The sequence below is a fragment of the Lissotriton helveticus genome, chromosome 4_1 (assembly GCF_964261635.1).
Source record: "Lissotriton helveticus chromosome 4_1, aLisHel1.1, whole genome shotgun sequence".
NCBI classification, from domain to species: Eukaryota; Metazoa; Chordata; class Amphibia; order Caudata; family Salamandridae; genus Lissotriton; species Lissotriton helveticus.
Genome location: NC_136063.1, coordinates 454,671,827 through 454,696,984, shown reverse-complemented (window position 1 = coordinate 454,696,984; position 25,158 = coordinate 454,671,827). Strand labels below are relative to the sequence as shown.

General features: G+C 46.3%; 1 protein-coding gene across 2 annotated transcripts in view; it reads right to left on the bottom strand.

The window, feature by feature from the left end:
• TRIQK (triple QxxK/R motif containing) overlaps positions 1-23,988 on the bottom strand; it is a 359,682-nt gene extending 335,694 nt beyond the window's left edge. The window contains exon 1 of one of the 2 annotated variants that reach the window (XM_078687048.1): positions 23,664-23,988. The gene's annotated coding sequence lies outside the window, so the exon portion shown is untranslated. The remainder of the gene's footprint in view (positions 1-23,663) is intronic. The other variant, XM_078687047.1, reaches the window with a different exon arrangement.
• Between the last annotated feature and the right edge of the window lie 1,170 nt (positions 23,989-25,158).

Below are 25,158 nucleotides of genomic sequence, written 5' to 3'. Positions count from 1 at the left end.
GCTAGATCGTTACCTTGGGAAATGGTGTCAGTGGCTTTCGTATGTGCTTTGCACTTCATAATGGCAATGGCTTTCGGTAAATGTATTGCTTCTAACAGAGCTTGAATGAGGGGGCCATGCTGAATCTTGGCTCCATGAGAGGTCATGAAACCTCTTTCTTGCCAGAGTATTCCAAAGTCGTGTACGACTCCGAATGCATAACGTGAATCTGTATATATGTTTACTTTCAGGTTCTTGGCTCGTATGCAGGCTTGGGTCAGAGCAATGAGCTCTGCTGCTTGAGCAGACAGGGTGTCGATACGATGTGTTTCTATAACTTCAGTTTCAGTAGTCACTGCATACGCGGCTACTAACTCTCCTGTACTTGTTCTCATACATGAACCATCCACGTAAAGTGTCAGGTCTGGATCAGGTAATGCAATATCTGTCAAATCTTGTCTTGGCTTTGTCATGGTGTTAATAACTTCCACACAATCATGTGTGGCAGAGTTTGAAACAGTCGAGGGTAACAGTGTAGCAGGATTTAAAATGTTGCAGCGTCGGATTTCTATGTGTGGCTGAAACAGTGTCAGTTCATATCCTGTTAAACGTGCAACTGTCAGGTGCTGAGTCTGTGTTCGGTTTAAAAGAACTTCCACGGAATGTGGAACTTGTACTGTCAGGGAGTGTCCTAACACTATGGAATCACTTTGTCTGATAGCTAGAGCTGTGGCTGCAACTGACTTGAGGCACGCAGGCAGAGCCTGGGCTACTGGATCTAATGTGCTAGAAAAATAAGCACAAGGCTTGTGTTGTCCTGCTTGATCTTGAGTGAGGACAGACAATGCTGTACCATCACGTTCAGTGACAAAAAGTGTAAAAGGCTTACTGTAGTTCGGTGTCGCTAATACAGGTGCATTACATAAAGCTTTCTTTAACTCGTTGAAAACAAGTGTATGTTCTTGGGTCCAAGGGAGGACAGTCGATGTCGCTGCCTCCTGTGTCGTTAACTGTATCAGTGGCTTGGCTAGATATGCATACTGAGGAATCCATTGTCTGCAGTAAGAAGTGAGGCCGATAAAAGCTCGTACCTCCTTCTGTGTCTTGGGCTGTGGAAGATGTGCTATTAACTGGATACGGTCAGGTGTCAACTGTCTACCCCTCTTGGACAGTAAGTGTCCAAGGTATACCACTTGCTGGACACAGAATTGCAGTTTCGAAGGGGACACCTTGTGCCCCATCTCGGCCAGAAAATACAAGACTGTAAGTGACGCACGTTCGCAGTCACGTTCTGTACGAGCTGTTATCAATAGATCATCGACATACTGGAGCAGGGCAGTGTCAGTTGGCATGTGAATACTGTCTAGTTGTCTCTTAAGTGCTTGACTGTAAATACTAGGACTTTCTGTGAAACCTTGAGGAGCTCGTGTGAATTTATAGCTTCTTCCATTTAAACAGAATCCGAAAAGAAACTGGCTGTCTGGATGAATGGGGACACTAAAGAATGCGTTCTTGAGATCAATAACTGTAAAGAACTCTGCTTCAGAGTCAATGGCAGTCAATAGGGAAGAGATATCTGGAACCACTGGATACTGGGGTATGATACATTTATTAAGTTCACGAAGGTCAATCACTAATCGATAAACTGGAGGTGCATTTGGATCAGTACGTTTAAGAATCGGAATGATAGGAGAGTTACATACATTGGAGTCAGTTTCTACAACCACTCCTTGAGCAATGAGCTCGTCAATAATTTTCGATAAGGCTGCTACAGCCTCGGGTGGCAATTTGTACTGTCGGATTCGTGGTAAAACAACACCTTGTTTCAGAGTGACACGATAAGGTGTAATGTGCATACAACCTACATCAGTTGGACCTTGCGCCCATAAATACTGTGGTACATTCAGTAATCTTGGATCAAAATCACGTAACACATAATGACCTTTAAAATCACGTAAAAACAATCTCACTCCTTCCGGAGAGCAGCATATTATTGCACCTAATTCTTTCAATGTTTTAATACCTAGTAAATTTTCTGGACATGATTTCGTAAGTAACAAGTCTGTAGTTCGGGACAATGGACCAACTTCTAGGGAAACTGGTTTCGATATTTCATTAACAATAGGCTTTCCTGAAAATCCCAGGGAAACGTTTCTTGAGCCTGAGAGTGGAGCCCCTGGAACCTCGTCATTACTGATGGTAGTCCTACTTGCCCCTGTATCAATCAGAAACTTTCTGTCTTTCCCTAATACTTGACTGTGTACATAGGGACCCTCTTGATCTACAGGAACCTCGATGAGAGGCAAGCCAACCTCCCTCTCTAGGCTGTTTCATGAATACTGCTGATATTCTGGATAATCTGACTGTGCGTACTGGTACATCTGTTGTGTAACGTGTTGTGTGGCAGCTATAGGCTGCGGTACTGTAACTGTCTGTGGTGCGTTCTGCGGCGGTTGCGTATTCTGCGGAACATGTTCTTGTCTAGGAGGACGCGGTCTCTCTTTCGTCTTACCTGTAGCTATGTTGTGTTTCAGAACTGCACATTCGTTTATATAATGACCTGGCTGTTTACAGTAATTGCATGTCCCTTTAACGGGAGGCGCAGAATGACTAATTTGATTCGTACCCCTCTTCTGACCATCTGCTGGAACAGACTGTGCAACTAGAACTTTCATTTTCGTGTCCTTCATACGTCTCTTTTCGTGTTCTTGCTCTTCCCTGATTCTGTTCTGGTGGTACTGCAGTATCTGGAGCATTTGTGACGGGGTTTTAGCTTGCCAGGTACTCTCGACTGATGTGGATACGACTCACTACTTGTTTTCAGACCGCTATTAATAATAAAACATTTCTCAAATCGGGAATAAAAATCACTAGTGTCTTCATCCTGTTTCTGTTTACAGGCTGAGATGGCATCCCAATCTTCCTTTTTCGTGGCTAGTAATCTTGGCAAAACTTGTATTAACAGTTCGGGCAACTCTTTGGCTTTATCCCCAAGACCAGTACCTGGGACTCGTGCATTATCTTCGGTCTCTAACGCGGTCCAATCTATCTTTTTCTCTCCCACCTCCCATTCTTTTTCTTTCAGTTTTTCATATATGCCCGCAGGCAACAGGACCTTTAACATTTTGATGATATCAGGATACGTGTATTCTCCCATACGGAGCATGTCTTTTAATTCACGGTGGAACCCTGCTGGATCTTTATCGTGACAGGGTATTAACTTTTTCATTTCTAGTAGTTCTATTTTCGTTTAGGGGTGTAAACAAATACTCGTTCAAGATTACCCCCCGCTCCCTTAACTGGATGCACTTCTCGCAACGGATTCTGTCCATCTATGTAGAATGGGGGTGAAACAGGAACAAAATGCGGAGTCAGGAATGTTCTGTATTTGTGGCGCTGTTCTAAAATGACGCTAATTAAATCGGTACCTAGACCGTTCTGTTTAGTAGTAACTCGTTTAGTACATTATATAATGGACCTGGATCAGAATGTTGACTCTCATACAGTGTGATGAGGTGCTGGATCATGTACATACCCACCAGTCGCTGCTCGGCTGGGGGCAGTTTCAGAAACATTTGAGCCACTACTTCGTCTGGAAACGTGGTAGAATCACTAGTCCATCGGACTGCTGATCCGGCTAGTTCTTGTTCATGCATGGTACTAAGTTCACTATAACCTATTCGTAATTTCAGAACTTTATCTGTAGCCTGGAATACTTGTTCAAGAGAACACTGTTCTGGCACGGGAGGAGGAAAAACTTTCTTGTAGTCTAGGCGTGTGTGTCTATCGGAAGGTTTTGTCCTACCTACATACGCTATTCTGGTGGGGTTCTCGTTGTCTATATCTTCGTCTGAAGAGTCATTTTCTTTCTCTGATACTACTCTTGCTTTCTCCCTCTCGTGTATGCTTATAATTTCTTTCCGAATCTTTCTGTACATTGTTTCTATACTATTCTGTGTCTTGTGTTTTCCATCTGCTATATTGTCACTCCATCTTGTCAGGACTTTCATCTCTTCTGGATTTTTATCAGGACGATCCTGTTCTCTTATTAAACAATTTATTAAAAATTGCAAAATCATGCCTTGAATCTCGACTTTCCTGTGTACCATGGCTTCGTGAATACTTTCTGGATTCTCCCCTGTTCGGATAAAATGATATATTCTGTCTAGATGTTCTTTCATTTCTGATATGGTGATCAAGAAGTTTGCAACTGGTCGTAAACGTACGGAATATAATATCATGTGATCTTCACCTGGCACTGGATCATATCTACAATCAGTAAGGAACTTCTTGAGGGTTTCGTACGTAGCCACTTTTGGCGTATGTTGTAATGCTGCATCTCTCAGTGTCAGGCGCTTTGTTTGAGGCGGGGTGATAGGAGTACCTCCCCCTGCTCCTCCGGAACTAGAATCGTCAATCAATACTGAGTGTGCGGTTACTGGTAACGGAGCTGGTAAAGTAGGAGTACATAATGTGGGTTGGTCCGGGGGTACTGGCACATGGACAGGATTCCCGGGACCCACGGCTGGAGGAACAGTAATTACATTATTAACAGGGTGCTGAGGTTGAACAGGTGGAGCAGAATTCGTGTTAGCATATTCTGGGACAGTGTCATCTAAATAGGAAGAAAGAAAAATTTCAGCTGCAGTCGGTTTATGACGCAGCTTAGTCGGAACCAATGGTGGCGGTAAATTACAGGATGCTTCCGGGGTCGCCTTCGGCAAACCCTCGGCGAGAAGAGGATACATACCTTTAATAAGGGCATTTCTTTGTCTGTCTGATTGTTCTGCTCTAACTCGTTCACCTTCTTCTAGTAATTCCCTTTCTTGGGCTTTTTCTGAGGATTCCCTACTTAATTCGGCTTTTCTGAATTCTTTCTCTGTTCTTTTATGAGATTCTTTACGCCATAATTCTATGGCATCTTTCTGGGATTGTCTGGCTTTCTTTTTCCATAATGCTTCTTCTACTCTCATGATGCACTCGGCATCCCATGTTCCTGAAACAGGCCATCTATATTTCTCTTCGAGATGTTTGGTGTAATCCACCCATAAATCTAGATACAGTATGGCATCTAAGCCATGCTTGTGATACATAAAATGTCCAGGACTGTCCCTGGGAGGGACAGGAACTGATTCTTCGAGTAACCCTTTTCTGGTTTTTATCTGACGTAACTTTGAAAACAGCGGCATATTTGAACCGTACTTGAACTTGAACACAATACACAATAAACACAGTAATGAATAGCAAAACAATCACTCATACCACGACATCAAGAACACATAAATAACAGTTCGAACAGAATACTACCTGATACATTGGAAACATAATACTTGAACTTCTGGAGAACAGACTTACTAGAATTACTGGATGCACTGCTAAAACAGTACAGAATCGGATGCACTGCTAAACAGTACAGAACATACCGGTCTCCTAAAGAGACACGTCATACCGTATCCACCTAGGTGAACACGTCGGACCGGATCTGTGTACCCAAACCCGTCGGACCGGGCACAAATTAATGAACCCGTCTAGATACCCCAAGCAACGGTACTCTCCGGGAAGCAAACTGAAGGCCTCGGACTGGACTGGACTGCTACGACGTCTGGTTACTACGCACTACGCATGCGCCTCGGGCTTCGGTTACAGGTGGGCCTCCGGATACCTCGGACCTTGCTCTCTCTCGGCTTGGGCTCTGGTCGGGACGACCCGCCTTCCTCACCGCCTCGTCTGGATGCCGGACCGCAGTCTCCGTCTCCTCCGTGGGCCTGTGGGAGACTTGAAGCAGAAATATCTGCAGGTGCGCAGTAGGATCCGTCACGGCTGTAGAAGGGTCATGGGGCCTGCGTTACATCGCCGGCGCGTGGGGAAGGGGCTCGTCCCTATTCGGGCGCCATTTATGTGGTAAATAAATAATTAATTACCGGTACTATTTTTCTATGCATTAACTGAAAACAGATAGCTCAATAAATAAGAGGCAGGATCCGTGGAATCTGAGTCAAACAGGCTTTAATTAGATGGCTCGAGCCAATGGACCATCGGGTTCCATCACCTGCAAAGGTTCAGGAAGGGACAGACACAAGGGGAAAGGAAAAAAGCCCCTCCTGTCATATTAACATCTTACAATATATATAGTAAAACAGTACAATTACATGGCATACAGTAGGCGTAACAAGGCGTAACAAGTGACAAACGTAAGATAAGAACATATGGGCGTACAATAGAAGGCGTGCACAGGGCGTGCACGGAGACATGTGATGTAGACGTCACAGAAGTGTCATGAATAGGTGGATACATGGAGGGGGCTACCTGGGCAGCTAGAACCTTTAACCTACTGGTGCGCGCAAACGGGCCATGACGTGTATCTAGGGAGAGCTGGGGGCTCTGACTTCTGCACTAGAAGAGGAGACTAAAGTCTGGGATGTCAAGACGACATGTACCTATAGCATATCTGATATCTCGTGTTTTAAGAACATGTTGATAGAATCAAAAAGTCAATAGGGTAAAGGCTACTTGACACTAAGGGTGGTGCATGCATATATTTCTTTAAGTATTGCGTGTGCTATGAATCTTCTATGGACATTAATTCAGTAATTCTCTTGCATGGAGACAGAAAGACTAGACTATAGCTGAAGATATTTATGCGGTTCGTTAGCTAGGAATGTGAAGCCGGGGAGCTGAACTGATAACTGGAGGCATAACATATTCTTGGCAGACAGGCAGGCAGGCCAGGCCGGGCACCGCGCTGCTTGGCAGAAAGTAAGCGAAGGGTCAGGGATGCGGGAGGGGCTGCATCGCTCCTCGGTGGTTCAGGAGACTCGAAGCTTGAATCCGGTGTCCGGGCCCTTTGAGGCCTAGAAATAGGGCAACTCGATGAATTAACGTGCACAATGTAAAACGTTGGCAACATAGGCCTAATACTTGTTGCTTTCACGAGGACTGGATAACTGGCATACTAAATTTGGACACAACTGTAATTGCGTCTTTATTCGGGCAAGGGGGTAAATATGCATATCGATCATGCACATATAACATATAATGGGGAACACGTAGGGACACATGACAGGGCAAAATTCAATTTTCCTCAGGCGAGGCCCACCAAATACAAAACTACCTAGTAGAGGTCCCTACCCCGAGCTTGAGATACTTGCCCTCACTCACCCACATTACCTATACGGGGGAAGGTGTCATATAGATATGCGTTGCCTATATGCTGTGTTAAGTTAGCATGAGTTTATTAGGAGTTTAAACACCATTTTACCTTTCTGCTGCTGCTGCACACAACACATAACTGTTATTGTAGCTTTGAGCCTAGTAGAGTGTTTTGATTCACACACGAATAATATGTTGTTACTCTGATATCAGCTTTGCTTAGTGAGCCGTGTCTGTACAGTGAGTGCTGAAGCCTTCAAGGATATCTCGACACAGTTGTTGTGAGGTCTGATCTTCGCACCTTCCTAGACATAACATACATGCAGCTGCGGCCAAATTCAGGCACGTTTTATATTGCTTTGCACAAAGCATACATACACACTTGATGGTGCTTCGCATGCAGAGAGCTGGTGGAAGATGATGTGATCTCTTACCACTAAGATCTGCGGTATGGGCCCGCCCTGCTAAAACCCAAAGAGACCTTCTTAGATATAACATAATATGCTAGCTAGGGAGGGTGAGAATTAGGTGTTGTTTAACCCTATTCATTTTAGCATTTTAATATGCTTTCACCTTTTGTATGCTATGGACTAGTAACTATGCTGATTACTTTGTTTCTTATCATATGTTTGCTTGTATTAGCTAAGATACTGCGTTTGAGAACCACTGCATTAGTAAATAAACATTTCAAATGTGCATGCGTCCTCTTTTACTCCTTGTTCTGGATTGAACTGATTGTATAACGAAAGAGCGTTCATGTGTTCCACGTTACCTGAGGTATTCTAAGTCATGTTCTGGTTTGTCTAAGCATTGGGAGTTTGTAATGACCAATGTGACACTGTAGCTAGTCTGGTAGGGGATTTTGAGTACTAAGGTGAGTTTTGGCACACCATAACTCACTGAGGTTCCAAGTCTCTATGCACAGTTCTGTAGGAGAACGGAATCCCTGCGACATGGCGCCCAACATTTTGGTGGTCTTATTACATGACACTTGAGTAGTGCAATGGTCAATCCTTAACCCCTTCACTATTGTTTCCGGATAACGGTGGTGTCGGACAAACCTACCTATTTTTTAAATAGGTCTTTTCAAGCTTGAATCTTTCTAAACGGTTTCTTTGAATTACTACCCAGTTGTGCTACAGAGTTTAGTTTGTACCTCTTTCTTTCTGTGTCGTTATGGCCGCGGTGAACATTCCGCATCATAGTCGTATTGCGGTGCGCAATCATTTGCAGCATTTTAATGTTCCCTTGGATGGCATGGCCGTAATTATGGTGGTGAGTGCAGAGGTAGCTTACCCTTGCGAAATCTTTTATTCGTGGGTGACCTGCCCGGCTGCGAAAGCAAATACTACTGTGTTCGACACATACACTGCCACAGCTGTGCCACTGGAATATACTCCGTACAGGGCACAGGAAGTTCCTATTGATGCTTGGCGGCACCGCGTTTGGTTTGATGGTGCCCTCCCCCACTCTTTGACAGCTCCGAGGTTAGGTCCTTTGTCCATTCCAGGCGCAAATTGGCCTGTTTTGGCTGGATTTACACTTCATCCTCAGCACAGGGCATGTACCATGGTTGAGTTACGATGACTACATGTAGTCGCAATTAGCGTGATTAGGTCGTTAGTGCAATACATTACCCGTAATCTCTTCCGGCCGGGGCCCCAGGAGGTGCGGCGCTTCCTGCTGGACAGGGCGGTATGAAGCTCAGTCCAGTGATGGTCAACGCTGTGATGGGCAAGCGCCCCCAGGATAGGGATGATTTTCCTTTCTGGCTTGCCGAAAAGTTTGACCAGCTGGAAGCAGTATTTCCTAACACGACTCCTGGTGAGAAACACAGGATTCTGACAATTAGCATGTCAAAAGACTTGACCCCTGAAATCGGTGACTGTGAGACCTGGGGTAGTATATTTGTGGCAGTCTATGCGAGGTGTTATGGCACACCGTCTATGACTGTTTTGCCGACAGTCCTTAAGCACGATGAACTCCATCCACTCCGGATCTCCGACCGACCCCTGCCCTCACCACGTCTTCAACAAGGTTGACGCTGTCATCGCACCCCACCTGCGGGACATCATCAACACCTCCTTCAACACGCAACCTTCCCGGAGAACTGGAAGCACGCCGAACTCAGCGCCCTACTAAAGAAGCCATCAGCCGACCCCTCCGACCTCAAGAACTACCGAACCATCTTGCTGCTCCCGTTCCCCGCTAAAGTCATCGAGAAGACCGTCAACAAGCAGCAGGCCGCCTTCCTCGAGACGAACGGATCCCTCAACCTCTCGCAGTCTAGCTTCCGGGCCAACCACTGCACCGAGGCCGCCCTGATCGCAGCCACCGATGACATCCGAGCTCTGCTCGACAACGGAGGAACAGCGGCCCTCATCCTCCTAGACCTCTCCGCGGCCTTCGACACTGTCTGCCACCGTACCCTAGTACAGCGCCTCAGCAACGTCGGAATCCAGGAGAAGGCACTGGAGTGGACCATCTCCTTCCTCTCCGGAAGGACACAGAGAGTCCGCCTCCCCCCGTTCAGATCAGAAGCCACCGAAGTCATCTGCGGCGTCCCTCAAGGCTCCTCGCTCAGCCCAACCCTCTTCAACGTCTACATGAGTCCCCTCGCAGCCATCGCACGCCAGCACAACCTCAACATCATCTCCTACGCCGACGACACCCAGCTGATCCTCTCCCCCACCAACGACCCCGCCACCACCAGAGCCAACCTACATGAAGGGATGAAAGAGGTAGCCGAATGGATGAAGAACAGCCGCCTGAAACTGAACTCGGACAAGACGGAAGTCCTCATCCTGGGTTTCTCACCCTCCGCCTGGGACGACTCCTGGTGGCCCCCCGCCCTTGGCAGCGCACCCAAACCAACAGACCACGCACACAACCTGGGCTTCATCCTGGACTCCTCCCTCTCCATGACCAGACAAGTCAACGCCGTCTCCTCGTCGTGCTTCAACATCCTACGCATGCTACGCAAGATCTTCCGGTGGATCCCCACCGAGACCAGGAAGACGGTCACCCAGGCCCTCGTCACCAGCCGACTGGACTACGGCAGCTCCCTCTACGCCGGAACCACCGCCAAACTCCAGCGGATCCAGAACGCCTCAGCAAGACTCATCCTGGACATCCCCCGTCACAGCCACATCTCCGGACACCTGAGAGACCTGCACTGGCTCCCGGTCAACAAGAGAATCACCTTCCGTCTCCTCACCCACGCACGCAAAGCCCTGCACAACCAAGGCCCAGGATACCTCAACAGCCGTCTCAATTTCTACGCTCCCAAACGCCAGCTTCGATCGACCGGCCACGCCCTCGCCGCCGTCCCCCGCATCCGAAGAGCCACCACAGGGGGAAGGTCCTTCTCCTACCTCGCCGCCAAGACCTGGAACTCCCTCCCGACCCACCTCCGCCTGACCCAGGACCACCTCGCCTTCAGGAAGCAGCTCAAGACCTGGCTGTTCGAGCAGTAGCGGACCCCCCCCTCCCCAAGCGCCTTGAGACCCTCCGGGTGAGTAGCGCGCTATACAAATGCTTTGATTGATTGATTGAAGCGTGTTCAGGATGAGCACGGACCGGAGGCTGCTGTTGAATTGGGTATGCGCCTTTGTGGCTCCTTTGATGTGGTTTATGATCTCATACTTTCTAATGTCAAGGGGGATGCGGTGAACTTTCAGGTAGCCAATGCTTTGCAGGCGATACCCGAGGTCGAGAAACCCCGACAGTTAGCACGAATTATTGTGGCGGCTTATAAAACCGTGGGCCGCAATAGTAGAGGTCTCAAGCCTTTTTCTACAAAAGAGAAAAAACAACCCCAAGGGCAAAAGTCAGAAACTGACGAACAGCCCAAGACCAAAAAATAAAATTGGCCGAAAAAACAAAAACAGGGTAAGCAACAACAACAGAGACAGGAGTCTCGTCCTGCGTCTCCATTGCCTGCGCCCACAGAGCGTGTTTATGGCTTGCGCGATTATAGAATCGCCTGATCGTTTTCGGGTTTCTGGTGAACGCTCTCCTCGTTCTTTTCAGGAGTCATCGGCCTCTACGACTGACCGGTGGTGGAGGAGGCGACAGAGGTCGGGGTGGCCAGCAAGGACGCGACCAGACCCGCCCGAAAGACGGTAAAGGCAAGCAGGACGATTCTACACCGAAAAGACCCCAGTTTCAGAAAAAGAAAGTCGCAGCTTTAACAGCGAGATATGCCACAGCTAGTGAGAACGCAGCTTCGGAATCAGACATGGGCTCTGACCTTGCTGGACAGCGCGGCGGAGATCACCATAGTACGAGAGGCGATCCGTCCACTACTGAAGGTGAAAGCGACGGACCGTTATGTTGTTGTGGAAACAGCTGACACTAGAGTTGCTCCCCCTGACAGACTTTATGAAATAGTTCTGCTCATTGAAGGTGACATACAACGTACCATTAAAGGGGTATTTTGGGAAAATCTTACAACTACCTATGACATTTTGTTAGCGGAGGCTGACTGGCCCCCACCTTTTGTTCTCACAGCTCCGAGAGGGGAGGAGGTAATCCTCCCTAGTTTCGCGCACACGGTCTCAAAGGAGCATGCACTGAATTTTGCAGAACAGTGGGCTAGAGCCCTAGCGCCGGCTCTGTACCGGACACACTGTGGTTGTGATAAATTTTCCCCACACCACGAAATTCCTTTGCGGTCACAGCCACAGCCTCAACCGCAATATCCCATTAGACGTGAAGCTAAGGCTTCCGTTGCGGAAATCCTTGAACAATTGGAATATCAAGGGGTGATTGAAACGTGTGTGTCACCAATGAATAACCCTCTTTTTACTGTGACCAAGCCTGACGGATCATATTGTTTGGTATTGGATTACCGGCATTTAAACTCGCATTGCCGTACCTGTGCAGTACAGAATACTCACGGCTCTGCCTTAGTGGATAGTCTTGTGCGTAAGCGGTTTAAGACCACGCTTGACATTTCCAACGGTTTTTATGCCCACCATTTGGATGGTCTCGGTTCCCAATGGACCAGTTTTACATGCGGCGGCGTCCAAAAACAATTCAGGCGTTTACGGATGGGCTATAAGAATAGTCCTGGGGTATTTGCTGCCCGCATAGTCTCTCTGTTAGGGAGAATCGACCCTGATGCATGCTCGTATGTGGATGACATTTATCTCACAGACCATGAACTTTGGGAGCATCTGTGTCGAGTTGACCGCATAATTTGTAGCTTTGCGGACCTCGGTTACAAATTCAACTTTGCAAAGTCGCACATTGCAGAGTATACAGTGTTGTTCCTGGGCTATGAGCTCAACAATGAAGGTCGAGGATTAGCTCCTCACTCCTTGGAGAAATGCGCACAACTGCGCGCTCTGACAACTCTGAAAAAATTAGTCTTTGCTGGGATTTTTACATTTCGGAAAGGACATACATTCTGGAATATGCCCAGCGTATCAAGCTTTTGTATGCTTTGATACAACCTACTTTCACCAAATCGTGCTGACTGCCTGAGCACTCATGATTCAGAAAAGGGGGTGGTGATGAACAGAGTGCCTGAATTAAGCAGACCACTCTTACCCAGTCCAAAGATCAGGGCTTGATCCATCACCGTTTTTTAGCTCACTGCACCATCCCAGCTCAGAACTTGGCTATATGCAAATTAGTCTGTTCCTGTCCCAGTGCATGATGGGAACAGGGCAAACCAAACTACCAAGCCAATTCTTGTACTGGGAAGGAAACAAGCTTCCGGGGACCGGTTTCTGCCATTTCAGGCGTCGTCGGCCCGGCTTGCTTGGTTCTGAGCTGGGATGGGGCAGTGAGATAAATAACGGTGATGGATCAAGCCCTGATCTTTGGACTGGGTAAGAGTGGTCTGCTTAATTCAGACACTCTGTTCATCACCACCCCCCTTTTCTGAATCGTTTTTGGCCACTATAGGTGTGGCAGGGTATACTCAGACATGAGTCCCTTTCTCACTGCTCCATCAGGATTCAAGCAAGCCGGGCCGAAGAGGCTGAAATGCCGGAAACCGGTCCCCGGTAGCTTGTCTCCTTTCTGGTGAAGAATTGGCTTGGTAGTTTGGTCTGCCCTGTTCCCATGATGCACTGGGCCAGGGACAGACTAATTTGCATATAGCCAGGTTCTGAGCTGGGATGGGGCAGTGAGATAAATAACGGTGATGGATCAAGCCCTGATCTTTGGACTGGGTAAGAGTGGTCTGCTTAATTCAGACACTCTGTTCATCACCACCCCCCTTTTCTGAATCGTTTTTGGCCACTATAGGTGTGGCAGGGTATACTCAGACATGAGTCCCTTTCTCACTGCTCCATCAGGATTCAAGCAAGCCGGGCCGAAGAGGCTGAAATGCCGGAAACCGGTCCCCGGTAGCTTGTCTCCTTTCTGGTGAAGATTTGGCTTGGTAGTTTGGTCTGCCCTGTTCCCATGATGCACTGGGCCAGGGACAGACTAATTTGCATATAGCCAGGTTCTGAGCTGGGATGGGGCAGTGAGATAAATAACGGTGATGGATCAAGCCCTGATCTTTGGACTGGGTAAGAGTGGTCTGCTTAATTCAGACACTCTGTTCATCACCACCCCCCTTTTCTGAATCGTTTTTGGCCACTATAGGTGTGGCAGGGTATACTCAGACATGAGTCCCTTTCTCACTGCTCCATCAGGATTCAAGCAAGCCGGGCCGAAGAGGCTGAAATGCCGGAAACCGGTCCCCGGTAGCTTGTCTCCTTTCTGGTGAAGAATTGGCTTGGTAGTTTGGTCTGCCCTGTTCCCATGATGCACTGGGCCAGGGACAGACTAATTTGCATATAGCCAGGTTCTGAGCTGGGATGGGGCAGTGAGATAAATAACGGTGATGGATCAAGCCCTGATCTTTGGACTGGGTAAGAGTGGTCTGCTTAATTCAGACACTCTGTTCATCACCACCCCCCTTTTCTGAATCGTTTTTGGCCACTATAGGTGTGGCAGGGTATACTCAGACATGAGTCCCTTTCTCACTGCTCCATCAGGATTCAAGCAAGCCGGGCCGAAGAGGCTGAAATGCCGGAAACCGGTCCCCGGTAGCTTGTCTCCTTTCTGGTGAAGAATTGGCTTGGTAGTTTGGTCTGCCCTGTTCCCATGATGCACTGGGCCAGGGACAGACTAATTTGCATATAGCCAGGTTCTGAGCTGGGATGGGGCAGTGAGATAAATAACGGTGATGGATCAAGCCCTGATCTTTGGACTGGGTAAGAGTGGTCTGCTTAATTCAGACACTCTGTTCATCACCACCCCCCTTTTCTGAATCGTTTTTGGCCACTATAGGTGTGGCAGGGTATACTCAGACATGAGTCCCTTTCTCACTGCTCCATCAGGATTCAAGCAAGCCGGGCCGAAGAGGCTGAAATGCCGGAAACCGGTCCCCGGTAGCTTGTCTCCTTTCTGGTGAAGAATTGGCTTGGTAGTTTGGTCTGCCCTGTTCCCATGATGCACTGGGCCAGGGACAGACTAATTTGCATATAGCCAGGTTCTGAGCTGGGATGGGGCAGTGAGATAAATAACGGTGATGGATCAAGCCCTGATCTTTGGACTGGGTAAGAGTGGTCTGCTTAATTCAGACACTCTGTTCATCACCACCCCCCTTTTCTGAATCGTTTTTGGCCACTATAGGTGTGGCAGGGTATACTCAGACATGAGTCCCTTTCTCACTGCTCCATCACGATTCAAGCAAGCCGGGCCGAAGAGGCTGAAATGCCGGAAACCGGTCCCCGGTAGCTTGTCTCCTTTCTGGTGAAGAATTGGCTTGGTAGTTTGGTCTGCCCTGTTCCCATGATGCACTGGGCCAGGGACAGACTAATTTGCATATAGCCAGGTTCTGAGCTGGGATGGGGCAGTGAGATAAATAACGGTGATGGATCAAGCCCTGATCTTTGGACTGGGTAAGAGTGGTCTGCTTAATTCAGACACTCTGTTCATCACCACCCCCCTTTTCTGAATCGTTTTTGGCCACTATAGGTGTGGCAGGGTATACTCAGACATGAGTCCCTTTCTCACTGCTCCATCAGGATTCAAGCAAGCCGGGCCGAAGAGGCTGAAATGCCGGAAACCGGTCCCCGGTAGCTTGTCTCCTTTCTGGTGAAGAATTGGCTTGGTAGTTTGGTCTGCCCTGTTCCCATGATGCACTGGGCCAGGGACAGACTAATTTGCATATAGCCAGGTTCTGAGCTGGGATGGGGCAGTGAGATAAATAACGGTGATGGATCAAGCCCTGATCTTTGGACTGGGTAAGAGTGGTCTGCTTAATTCAGACACTCTGTTCATCACCACCCCCCTTTTCTGAATCGTTTTTGGCCACTATAGGTGTGGCAGGGTATACTCAGACATGAGTCCCTTTCTCACTGCTCCATCAGGATTCAAGCAAGCTGGGCCGAAGAGGCTGAAATGCCGGAAACCGGTCCCCGGTAGCTTGTCTCCTTTCTGGTGAAGAATTGGCTTGGTAGTTTGGTCTGCCCTGTTCCCATGATGCACTGGGCCAGGGACAGACTAATTTGCATATAGCCAGGTTCTGAGCTGGGATGGGGCAGTGAGATAAATAACGGTGATGGATCAAGCCCTGATCTTTGGACTGGGTAAGAGTGGTCTGCTTAATTCAGACACTCTGTTCATCACCACCCCCCTTTTCTGAATCGTTTTTGGCCACTATAGGTGTGGCAGGGTATACTCAGACATGAGTCCCTTTCTCACTGCTCCATCAGGATTCAAGCAAGCCGGGCCGAAGAGGCTGAAATGCCGGAAACCGGTCCCCGGTAGCTTGTCTCCTTTCTGGTGAAGAATTGGCTTGGTAGTTTGGTCTGCCCTGTTCCCATGATGCACTGGGCCAGGGACAGACTAATTTGCATATAGCCAGGTTCTGAGCTGGGATGGGGCAGTGAGATAAATAACGGTGATGGATCAAGCCCTGATCTTTGGACTGGGTAAGAGTGGTCTGCTTAATTCAGACACTCTGTTCATCACCACCCCCCTTTTCTGAATTGCCTGAGCACTCAGCTATACTGCAATCTTTGCAGGCTGATTTGCTCGCTTCTAAATACTTACTGACTCGCGATAACCACACCAAACTGGTGATAATAATCGTTCCTGGGGCGGTGGGTTTGACTTACCTTACTTTTAACGAAGGAGACACAGTACCTATTGCCTACAAGTCGCACTTGTACACTTCGGCTGAAATGCGGTTTTCCGCTGTGGAGAAAGTTAACGGCTATACAGATGGCGATTCTTAAGGAACGTGCTCTGTCACAGGGAAAACGCATGTTGGTTGTTACCCCGTGTCCTGCTTTGGAGGCAGTCACGAAAGCCAGTGTACCTAATTCTAAAGCTTTGGACCCTCTGTGGATACAATGGGCTGCTTCATTGACATCTCCGGATGTCACATTTATTTTTGATGCCGCCTTACGGTCGCAGGAGTTTTTGCAATATGAATTTGTTCATCCTGCGCCTTTGGCTATGCGGCCTTTGGAGGATTTCCCTTGTATCATATACACTGATGGTTCAGCGCAGGTTGCGCATGGTTCTAAACACGCCTACGTTTCCGCATGCGTCATTGTGGTAGGTGCCATGGTGAACGATGAGTTCAAGTCCAGAGTTGTGCATACGCAGACTCTAGGGGACTGCACCGCACAATTGGCAGAGTTTCGTGCTTTGATGCTTGCATTGGAGTACGCTGATCCTAGTGTGACGACTCTTATTGTGAGTGATTCTTACTACTGTGTCCAGTCTTACAATGAGAACTTGTTCTTTTGGATTCAGAATGATTTCCGTGATTCCAAGGGTAGCACAATAAAACATAAAATGATCTGGGTCCGAGTGGCTGAGCTTAAAGAGCGGTTGCCACTCGTGTTTGTAATTCATACTCTTGGACATCAGCGCGTTGGAGTCCACGCTCTTGGCAACTCGCTTGCTGATGAGGCAGCGAAATCAGCGGTATCGACATATTTAGTTGCAGCTGTTACACGGTCCAAAAGTAAGATTGATGATGATATCTTGGCGGCTGTTGCTGCCACTGAGAAGGGAGGTAAATATCCTAAGGGATTCCCTTCGAAGTACTCTTACCACTTAAGTCCCAATAAGGTTCCTTTTGTGAAAATATCTGACGTTGGGGAGAGATTGATTCCCAACGCAGATCGCAGAAATACATTGACCACAGCGGCTCATGAAGGGGTTGCGTCTGTGCATGCGGGCGTTTCTGCTACTGTGTCTCAATTACAACAGCGTTTTTGGTGGCGGGGACTGTACAAACAGAAGCGCGATTATGTCCTTCAATGTGACATTTGCCAGCAGATTAAACACTCAACTGCTGCGCGTCCGCCCCAAACACAGTTGTTCATATCTAATAAACCACTAGGTTGTGTTTACTTAGATCACTGCGGTCCTTTTTCTTCTGATACTGCATATAAGTACGTCTTGGTAGCAGTTGATTCATGCACACGCTTTGTATGGGTGTGGCCGCACCGCAGCGCTGATTCACGGACTGTCATAAGGGAGTTGCGTGTCTTTGTAGGGATTTTTGCCTGTGGTACCTTCCATTCGGATCAGGGTCCTGCTTTCACCTCTAAGGCGTGTAAGGATGCCATGACTTCGTTGGGGGTCCAAGTCAAGTTTTCTTCTCCATACAGGCCTGAGGGCAACAGTGTAGTGGAACAAATGAACCGTGACTTAAAGCAATCATTGACAGCTCGAGTTATAGGCACTGGCAGGAACTGGCTGGCCCATCTCAATGGCATGCAGCTTGCTCTTAATAATCTCCCTAGAAGGTCTCTGGGTGGGCGGACCCCAAACGAAATGCTCTTTGGTATCAAGATGTATGTGGCTGGTGCTACCTCCTTTGACGTAGATAAACATTGCAATGTTTTACAGACCCTACAAAAGACAAGAGACAGTCTTGCAAAGGAACATTTGCCCTCCACTTCAGATAATGCGTTGCAGATCCCGGTAGTTGGCTGGCTACCCCAAGTTGGAGAATTGGTTCGGGAGAAGATCGAGAACAAAAAAGAATTTGGTCCCTCTTACCGTGCCCCAGTTCCTGTGCTTGGTGTGAAGGACACAAGAACAGTCATTTTACCACCACTTCCAGGTCATAAGGAAAACAGGTATATCTCCATTGACAATGTCAAGATACACAGAGTGGCCGATTCTTCTTAGTATGACACCAGCAGTCTCCTGTCCTTAGATTGTGAGAAATTCTGTTTTGGCCACTGCTTCTAGTCCTGCGCCGGAGGTGGCCATCAAGATGCCTATAATTTCCAGTCCTTTATTGAGTACATTGCCTGGTACTCACCTTGAGGAAATTGACTACACTTACCCAACTGACTTATCAATGCCTGATTTGCAAACCCGTTTGGCCACAGAATCCAGATTTTCATTTGACACTGTCTCACACACATCAGGAAAGCTCTCATGGATTGCAGTATATACAAGTTTATTTAAAAAACATTTTTTGATTCCGCCTTGGACATATGTTTGGCTGGTGCTTTTTTCATTTTACCTTTTTATGTCAATTGGTTTTGTGTTTTATTTTTTCCGGTTCGTCAACAGACACTATGTCGAAGAGAGAACATGCATTCGACATCTCAATGGAACATAGGCACCCCTTTCCTCCTCACATTCTGCCAACAGACTGAAGAGAGACTTGGCATTTGTTAACATCAATGCTTGGCCTGTCCTAGATGGGATTGTATTGGATGCTGTTAGATTTCAAATCCATGGCCCCACTGAAGTCATTAATGTCCCTAATGTGCTTAGAGTTAACATGGGGGATGTAGTTAAACAAAACATACGTTCTGATGATTGGGATGTTCAGGCCGTAGAGGCATTGTTTTCTGATTTGAAATATTGATGCTGAAGATTTGTATTTAGAATCTGCTAATTATGGTGATTTCTTTTGTTTCCAACATTTTGGCAACCACTACCTACATAACACTAATTCCAGCAGGAGTGCTGTCAATTATACACAGTGGGAGCATTGCCCAGCTCCTTTGCAAGGCAGTTCGAGTACCTTTTTGAAAAAGTACACTTATTTTACCGACTTTAATCAGTCCAATCCTGCTTCATTTTATTTTAAAATGACAGAAAAGTCCATGTCCAAAGTTAGACTTACCGATACTAAGTTATTGTACTCGAAGTCCTTCCTAGACCAGCTAGCTGTTGGAGGCTACGAGCTATGGAAGGAAACAGTTGACCTTAAATCAGTTTGGGGTTCTAAAAGTTGGCAGGTACAAGGCACTGAGGCTTTGCACCGTGCATGTCTCATCCCGAATCATATGTTGTTTTTTAATTCTACCATTTCACAGACAACATGCTTTGGATTGGCTATTTCTAAAAAATTAAATACTCCTTCCTTCCCTGATTTAGACTAATATTCAGGTTGGAGGAAGGACTTCGAGTACAATAACTTAGTATCGGTAAGTCTAACTTTGGACATGGACTTTTCTGTCATTTTAAAACAAAATGAAGCGGGATTGGACTGATTAAAGTCGGTAACATTTTCGGTTAGAGAGTTGCAAACTCTATTGCAAAATTCATCCTTTAACATATCCAGTTTGGATCCCAAGGGTTGGTTGATGTGGCACAGAAGTGCAGATTCGTGCCAACATCGTTTTCTGAGTTTATCTGATGGTTTTACACAAGTCAGGGCCGATCCCCGTTTTGAGAACGACCATTCTGTCACCACTTATTCAGTAGGCAAATTATGTCAGAATTGGCTCAGACATTCTACCTTGGCATCAGTTAAACTGCATCTATCTAAGCTGACTGACGATGTTGATTTAAATGATTTCATAAAAGGCCCGGCTAGTGGTAGATCAAAGAGATGGATATATGCGGTTTATAATGAAATCTGGAAAACATCACAGATTGAGGCGGATACCCACCTTAGAGCTATTGATCAAGCTAACTTAGAGAAGGTGCTTGCAGTTGTAGATAATAGCATTAACACGCTTTCTTCCCGCATTTACACATTGGATAATATTGTGTCATCTGTTGTTAACATTGTGCAAGATGAAGTGTCTGCATTACACCATGGTCAAAATCAATTGCGTTCCATTATGTAGTTTGCGTGGACCACGCAGACGCTTAAGGCCGGAAAAGTGCCTTGGAATTACATGAATGTCTCCTCTCTCTTTGCCCCGTTTAATTTAACTGAAAAGCAGCGTTTGCTTTCAATGAGAGATGCATCTTTTTCCATGTTACACATTGAACTATTGGAGTCTTTACCATTCTCTGTGGCAGAGGTCACTGCTGCAATGTGGCTTATCCACGGATTAATAACTTTTGCTCTTTTTAGATTTACAAATTGTATGAAATAATTTGCCATTGGTGGATACGAGCCTTTTGGTAGTTCCTACCTTCATGAAGCCTGGTCGGGAAGGAAGTTTATCTCAAAGGTGAAGAGTGCACGGAAACACCAGATAACTCATTAATGTGTAGACATATACAATTACACAGCTCTTGCAATCAAGAACAGCCTAATTTAGCCTGTGTTTTGAAAGGTACCCCCGTTCCCGCAATCGTCCCCACGTTCACATTACTGGCAAACGGCAGTTATTTACTTTTAAATAATGAGGATTGCTGTGGGTTAATAAAAGGCATTGCTTATGTGGTTACAGTCAGTGAACGGGTGGTTTGCTGTAAAAATGTTTTGTATCCACCCCCGCATGGGAACTTGGATGTCTTCATCTGGCAGAGAATTCCGACTTTGAAGGCAGAGTTCAATGGAATGAGTAGAATAAGAGCCCTATTGTCACAAAAAGAAGTTGCCCTGACTTCAGCTCGTGAAAGATTTGTCCTTCACGTAGCTAACACCCGCACAGAGGTGCAAGCTTTATTAAATACTGACCTACCGTTACATTTCAGTGAACTGATTCATACAATCTTTAACGCATCCTCCACATCGGGGCTGGCGTATTTTTTTAAAGTAGTTAGCAGTGGTCTCGTGACTTCATTTGAAAAGATATTTGTAGTCATTCCTGCTTTTTTTCTTCCATTCAATCTTTTCCAGCCTGTTTGGTGGGTTTCCTGTTTTACTGGCGCTGGCTGCAGGCGTTCTGGTGCTCTTTTGTTTTTATTAAAAATGGATGCACGTCCTGTGTTCCAAGACGAGCTGTCGCGGCTGGCACTGTTTCGCAACAGAATGCTTGAGTACTATGGCACGCTGCGGCTAGCCACCTTAAGCGCAGCATGTGGATTATAGTTTCGATTTTCCTATTTTACATGTGTCCAGCCTCTCTTTCATTGCCTGAGCTGCGATTTCGACTGGGCCCTGGATTTGTGTCAATATGGTGTCTCCTGACATGAATTTTAATCATCTCATGAGTCCCTTAGTTGCTTTGTTCTGACGGAGGGATTATGGCCTTGGCAGCGATGCATGGAGTACTGGGTCGTTAGAATATATTCGCAGCGGCGCAAGATTTCTTGGCACACAGCTTCATTGAAAACCCACCGAGTTGTCCTCTGATGGTGCTAGAGGCTACGGTAATTGAAGAGCATGAATGTTCTTTCCCGCTATGGAATTGGATGGCTGAATTATTTTTGGATGATAACAGTGACTTCCTTTTGGAAGCTGTTGCTGCTTATTTTGCATATTCAGTCCTGGGCTGAGACCAATCGAGGCCTTTGTTGACATTGAACTTTTTTCGTTATTTTTTGGGGGGGAATTATGAATAACTTTTTATTTCCCAGCCCTATTGGCTTTGATCAAATTGAACGCTAAATTGTCATGATGGGGGCATTTTGGTTTTTCGAGTGAAGAAAAATATTTTTTTTTTCCCTCACTTCCTCAAATTTGAACTGACTATCGTTCTTGAACTCTGCATTTCAAAAATGAGCCCCTTATCATATCTTATATTTTCTTATCCGTGCTCGGATCATGGGGATGTCATATAGATATGCTTTGCCTATATGCTGTATTAAGTTAGCATGAGCTTATTAGGAGTTTAAACGCCATTTTACCTTTCTGCTGCTTCTGCACACGACACATAACTGTTATTATAGCTTTGAGCCTAGTAGAGTGTTTTGATTCTCACACGAATAATATGTTGTTACTCTGATATCATTTATAAGGATAAGTGGGGTTGACCCTGTGTCCCTCAGAACCTGGGTAATTAATGGTTAATTATACAATGGTTCTGTCGGGTAGCAACACAACTGATTTGCAATTCGAGTACATGTAACAAAAGAAAACAAACCAACCTCTGACAAAAAACACAAACCAGGTTCTTGCAATTAATGAGAGGAAAACCTGTATATGATTTGTTGTGCTTTTATATTTATCAAAATTTCATTCAAAGCAATTCACAATTGACTGTCAATATATTAATAACAAGTGCTAAATGTGAAAATAGTGAATAGTGATCACATGACAAACACAATATGTACAATAAAGACAATCTATACAAATATATACACGTTCTAATTACAAAAAACTGATTACAAAAAGGCCAACAATTGCTTTAAGTTTTTACAGAAACCTAATCGTTTCATCGATATACTAGGGTTCTGAAAATTCCAAGGCCTAGGTGGAAATGTCGACGTTTCGACCCTTTTAGGCGCCAATCTTTGTGGTCGCGGCGGGTCTTTCTCAAGACAAGTGTAGGGCACGACAGTCCTGGGATCCAAGTGCATGTAAGTCACCTAGAACGGATTGGTGCAAAGTCCTTCAATCGGGCAATTTTTCATTCGTGTTCCTCTGCATGTGAAGTATCTAGATCATCGGCTGCTGTCTCGATAATCGGCTGCTGGAAAGTCCCAGGACTGTCGTGCCCTACACTTGTCTTGAGAAAGACCCGCCGCGACCACAAAGATTGGCGCCTAAAAGGGTCGAAACGTCGACATTTCCACCTAGGGGCTAATGTCAACATTCTTTGACAAAACATACCGACATGGGCAAAGCATTATTTGCCAGAACAGAGCAGTTGGCGAATCTGACGAGAGTGACGAGAGTGACACTGAGAAAAGAAAAAACACATCTTGCAGACTCCCTTATCCTGACCCTATCCAACCTACAGTACGATTTAAATAAAGTGCCAGTGCCTGCAACACCAATGCGATTCGCCCGGCTTTAAAAGGGTGCTGCCCTGCGAGGGCACCATTGCAACCACATCATATATATCGACAACATTACTTGGCCGCAATAAGGTAAACTTGCGAGAGTAACGATGCTAGAGTTGCAGAATGAGCAGAAACAATCTATAAGCACCCTCTCCTCTTGAACATTCATCGGCATGAATGCTAGACATCCATCCGCGCACACGAATGTGATATTCACTCAGAGTGCACAGCAGGGCGAAGGGAAGAGATTGACGTAACGCGTGCCCAATCTCGGCTGGAGTTTCTCTTCTAGCACATTAACATTAGGGCGGGCAAAGGCGGTGCTTCGCCGTGACAAGTTGCACGAAGACCAGGCACTGCACTGGCAGCGCCGCAGAAATATTTACTAGCACAGTCCGTTGTGACGCCGCCCCAAAATATCCCCTTCGCACAATACAGAGATGCGCAATATTTTGATAGCTTACCTTATCTAAGATGAGACCCCTACACAGCATTCATCGACTACTCGAAGGCGACCAACTTCCTGTTTATTCTGTTTCCTCTCCTATTCGTTAAGGCCGACGTGGCCAGTGTACCCGCCTTCTCCTCCCCCCGCCGCTTAAACCTGTGTGTTTGTCTAAGGGACTCGTCAACTGGCAGCGGTCGGCTTTGTTTGGACTAATTGGCATAGGTTTACTCCTGCGTACGTAAGGACAACTGGACTGCTGAGTCATAAACATTCGACTGAGTGCAGTTAGGGGAAGGCGGTAGACTGACGTTGTACTTTAGAGAGCATGGGGCGTTACTTCTTTGAATCTGGGGAACGGAGTTCGAGTCTCAGCGTCGTCACAACATCCTGTGGTTTTAGGCAAATCACTTAATCTATCCTTTCTTTAAAACGAATGTAACCCAGTGGTCAAAGAAGTAGGGAAACTGTGGGTGGAGGATTGATTAGAAGGTGGAAATAACCAGTGGATTTGGTCAGTGGGCGGAGTCAGAGGTGTGGCCAGAAAGAGCAAACCATCCCAAGTTTTAGTATTTGGTTGGCATGTGACTGACAGCTTATTACTTTATTTAATTTAACCGATAGATACACGTGTTTATTTAAGATTTAATATGAGTTATTGACATTAAAAAATATTCACAAAGTGGGATACTTTTCCAATCATAGAATGTCCCAAATATGCTTAAAAGTGGATTCACAAGCCATTTGTCTCTGAGCCATGCAGTTTCCATCATCCGCACTGCTCTCTTTTTAGACAAGAACAGTCCAAACTTGAATGGCAAAATATCCTAGTTTATAAATGTTTTCCACACAATTATGGCTCTTCTATAGTTGCCACATAACACATAATATGCTGCATTACCTGACGATTTTAACAAAAATATTGTTTGCAGCTCAAACAGATCAAAAGTTACTAAAAATGTGACTTGTGTTGCTGCAAAGTGAAGGGCCCTTTGCAAAGGTTGACTGGTCACCTTTCTCACTTCTACATCTGTATGTTACACTGGTACTAATGAGGCAAAATCTTTGCAGCAACTGTTGGTATGTGTAACAATGTCAAAATAATAAGGTATAAATAAGATAATGTATCAAATTACGCTGCAGCCTTTTTTGCTGCATAATTTAGTTAACACTGCAATATCATTTTTTCTTCCATTGCAGCATAATTCTAGTGGCCGGAAAGCAGGCAGCACATGTTAAAAGTACTTGTTCATGAAGTAGAGAAACCGTGAAGTTTGCAAACTTATTTTGGTGTGCGTGCAAATCCTGCAATGCCCGTCCCTGGTGAGTTGCACTCCAACTGCTGAAAAAAGGCCAATGGAGGTACCAATGGGAGAGGCGGACTGGCCTCAAGGGTACTGTGACCTCAGTGTCAGAGTCATTGTAGCTCTAGGGTATGCTGCATCGTAGGCCTGCCCACAAGACTAGGGATGAACCTCAGTATGGATTGTGGTGGACAGGCCTTCAAGGTTAAT